Genomic DNA, 4,545 nt, shown 5'->3' with positions numbered 1-4,545 from the left:
CTCGCGAAACCTTCCTCATTCTCTTGTTCTTTTCTGTAATTTTGTAGCTATTCCTCGTCTGCTAATGGTTTTTCCACGTAGGGTTCCGTGTAGTTCCGGGTTTCAGTGCTAGCGCTGGCTGACTCGTCGAGACCGGCAACTACTCGCCTCAAATTCCTTTTTATAAATCGCCAGTTTATTCACTTCCAGATTCACAGGCACTTTCGTTGATGATAAATATAGGCATGATTGATACCAAAAACGATCGCTGCGCGATACCTTGGCGTTGATTAGTAAGAAAATATAAGACCCACGCCAACAAGCATTCCTTAATCTACGTCACAGCGAGCCCGTGAGGTCCTGACCAGCGGAAGGGGTGTACCAAATTAAAGTCGTAGAAAATTCGCCGCTCGCTGGAATTGAAAAATTTTTCATTTTCATTTTTTTAATATGGACTTTCAAATAGGAAAATAAAACGATGAAATAGGAAGGAACTTATGTTCCCCGGAGGACACGTTTGGAAAGCAGGTGATTTGCAGAACTTGAATATTCGAATTTAAAAGAATGCAGCTGCTACAGATTTAAGTTCTTAGTCTTCGCAAATAAAAAAGTCTAAATTCTGTTATAATAATGATACTGAAGTGTCAATTTAAGACAACAGAGACGGACCAGAAAGGTCTCTCTGTACAAATTTTATTCATTGAAATACAGCCATATACATCTTTCTTGAACAACACTGTTTTTCAAGTATGACTAGGTAGATTAAAACTAGTAGTAAACGCGCTTTAGATTTCATTTCATGAAACCAACGCAACAAAAGAACTACACACCCGCTAATAGGAGATGTCGACAGGCAATTGGATACCAGTTATTAAGGGAGATTTTCAATTATGATTCGCTTGTCTTGACAAATATCTTATCAAGAAAAAGAATATTGATTTTCGTAATTAATTTCCCTATTATGGATTTCTTACGCAATTAAATACAAAGCTCTCACGTACCGTACAGGCTCCTAAATCGTAGTAATCATAGAGCTCGTTCAAGCCAATACTGTCTCCGCGAAAGTTGAAAAGTGCCAGGAGACTTATCACAACAATCACTAAGGGTAGCAATCTCCACTACGTGATTACGTTGGACACTATTGAAAACCGTGGTACATTGCTCAATTGCAACGGCGCAAGACGCAAGACGCTAAATTGCTTATTCTTTTTGTCTCTGCATTTTTGCGCCTCATTCACGGCACTATCTGCACCTTTGTTATTCAAAATGACTTGGGATAATTGTTTCAAAAACCTGTAACACAGACTTTTGTCATGCATGGAATAATGTCCTCGGCTGTCGATGTCATCATTCCGTAAGTTTCCTATTTACCAATGTACAGCGATTTTCAATACACTTTCGAAAGCGATCATGTGGTTGAGATTGCTACGCTCGGTAATCGGTCTAAAACATCTCGTTCCAATTTTTCAACCAATCAGACAGTCGCGACTTTCATACTTGCATTCATTTTCACCAAATTTAGGCAAAGTGGCATGTAACTGCTTCGAATTCTGATTGGTTTATCAAGTTGTTCATTTGGTACTTTTTTAGGACGCTTAATCAAAAATCACGCAATTTCCTTACTTCTTTCTAAAGGGTAGTATCACGCTATTTTAGTCACACTTCAAAACACTAAAAGACGTCTTTACATCAATGACGACCAAAAAGGAATGCTGTAGTTTTACTGCCAATAACCACTGAAGTGCACTGAAGCTATTCTTTGTTGTTTGCAGCCAAGGATGGCGAGGATGTGTCTCCAAAAACTTACAACAAAAATTAAATGCGAATAGCTCTTTGTGCCATAAATGTATTTTATATCGTGTCAGTGGGTTGTCACGAATATTGTACGTGTGAGCTTAGATTTGTACCCATTTTGATCTAAAATCAGCAAATTTAACATGACATTACCTCTTTAACGAAACGCAACTGTAACTGCTCTACAAGAAGAAGTACGCAGCCCGTTCAACTAAAATAGAGAATTCAAGCAACAGAAATAACAATTACAAGTTCAATCGATATTCAACCGATTTTTCCGTCTCTACGAAGTAGCACAAACAACAAATCTTTGTGGTAGCCAGATTGCTTGTGCGACATCCCCTTTAAGTCAAATGACCATTAAGTTTGTTCTATGATAATTCGCTTCAAAGTGGATTATGGTAGCATGAAGCTTTGAATCTGTAACCAGATAAACTAATTTTAAGGCAAAGTCAATGACGCTGTTGTTTTTAATTTGTGCTAAAATTTTCAGGTACTATAAAGAAATTAACAAACAAAGCATTGGGGAAAAAAACGTCGTCCTTGGACAGGCAGGCCGACGAATTTTATAAAATGGTTTCTTCTTTCTAATTAACCGAATAACCTGTTCGTCCAGGGTGGAAAGTATCTGGTCACACTGCTATGTTGGAGGAACTAGCGTCACTTACTTCGCTTCGTGTACAAAATGAAATAGTAGTCTGTACAAAAGAGCGTTCACATGGCTACTAGGTTAGATAATGCGAAAGTTCTTGCATGGCGCTTTTTAGTTAAACCGCTACACCACCACTACAATTTTCAGATCGCGATACAAATTGTCACGCTCTGTATCCAGATTTCTCTCAAAGTTTTAGTGACTCTAAGAAATCTTTGAAAATATATACTTACTCTCCTCTTTGGAATAAAATACGTTCAATAATCTCTTATCACAAACTTGCCTTTTCGCCGTGTAAAACAGTCAGCAACAAAGTTTGCAATTCTTTGAAACAGACACTCAACGGGTATAGAAAGGATCATGAAAGTGGTTCAGCTTAACATGCTTTGACTGTTTTACACGGAAAAATCTCAGTACAAATATGCGTTAGATGATAAATCTTGTATAAAATTACGCATATGAATTGCATTAAGTTTAAAAATCCGTTACTCAAAAGGTCTTAAATTTCTTTACACGCATTACTGAGTAGTAATCTAACTAGTCAACAAAATTCAGCGGGGCTTAATAAGGCTGTAGCGTGAATTATTTAGGCAAAAATTTTATCAACGATTATAATGCTTTGTCATGCAAAACAATTCAGCGACAAGCAAGATCAGGTCATAAGTAACTATTGTTTTCTGTAATGAATCGACAAATCGTTCTGCAAATTTAATGAAAAACACAAAAATGTTCTGCGGTTTCCAAAAACATTGGGTTTTAGCCGGTCAAAGATTATTGCAGCAAGGACTAATTTCAGTAGCAATGACATGGCCCTGATGGTGATTTAAGGTAGCCACAGCGCATTGCCTTTAGGAAAAAAAATGTCTACACCCCCTTGAAAGTTCAAACGGATTTCCTATTCAGTTTCAATTCGCTATGTTAAAATAAAGAACTTAATGAAGTGAATGAATATGAAGGCAAGATGATTTGCTTTTGCTTATTTGCTTTGTTTCAATTTCGGTGTCCGCAGTGGAAGGAACCGCCCGGGGAAACCGCTCGTTGAGCCACAGAACCATTGAATTACGCAAAAAAATCCCTAGATTTTATTATTCGAAATGATGGGAGAGTTTTAAAAACTGGTTAAACCGGAAATCTAGTAATTGTGTGCTCTCTTGAAAGACTTAACTGAATAGCTTCACTTTGTCAAAGAAGTCGAGTCGAGAGACCTCTTCTTGGAGGGTTTTATGAAAAGAAACAAAGACTACTTTTTTGACACATCCTTGGTGTACATGAAAAAGAAGTTCATGCGTAATTCCAATGGTTCTGAACTAGTATTGCAAGCACTAGCCTAATGAAGAAAATGTGAATATACTTTTCGAAATAATATCAAGAAACATAAGAATAAATATAAGGTACTCGTTTTCTTTGTGAGTACGCATTCAAATTTCACTTTAGAATGATGAATGAATCTATTCTTTTATTAAACAGCCAGGCCATCTAACTTTGGCACCCTCTACATTCGTCAAGCCCTGATCATTGTGTTTCTACATTTATGTAAAATATTTTATAAAAATCCGAACTCGGACTTATCTTCTCTTTATATACAGAACATAAACTCACATATACGAAGAAAATGGTCAGGACTTGACCGCTTCTAACTAATTTGGAGGTTTCACCACTTTTCAATATCTACATCTGCTGATATTTGATACTTGTTATTAGAGTGGCGAAACTCCATTATACTCCACATTCTTGGCTGTGTGCGACGGCGCATGCTCACGAATAAAATGTATTAAACTTTTTTTTTTTTTCATTTGAGAAAACTTAAATAACTTTACTCGTTCGTCGTCGTAACCTAAAACACTACCTTCGTTTCTCAGTTCACTTGTTGCTGGTACACATCCTGTCACTTTTGAAGTGGCGACTAATTGAAGCTTAGTGAAATAAATTCCCTTACACTCTTAGCGCATGGCAACTGGTGTCTAAGTTTTCTCAAAGAGAACGAAGAGTAAACAGAGGCAAGCAAGGATTCGAAGTTTTTAGGCAATACACTGCCATCCATACATTCAAAGCTACGCTGTTTTAGACTGATACTTAAGTTGACAACGGAGCATAATGTTAGTTGAGCCAATTTTTTCAAA

This window comes from Montipora capricornis, chromosome 4 (genome assembly GCF_036669925.1).
Source record: "Montipora capricornis isolate CH-2021 chromosome 4, ASM3666992v2, whole genome shotgun sequence".
NCBI classification, from domain to species: Eukaryota; Metazoa; Cnidaria; class Anthozoa; order Scleractinia; family Acroporidae; genus Montipora; species Montipora capricornis.
Note: the sequence above shows the minus strand (reverse complement) of the source record.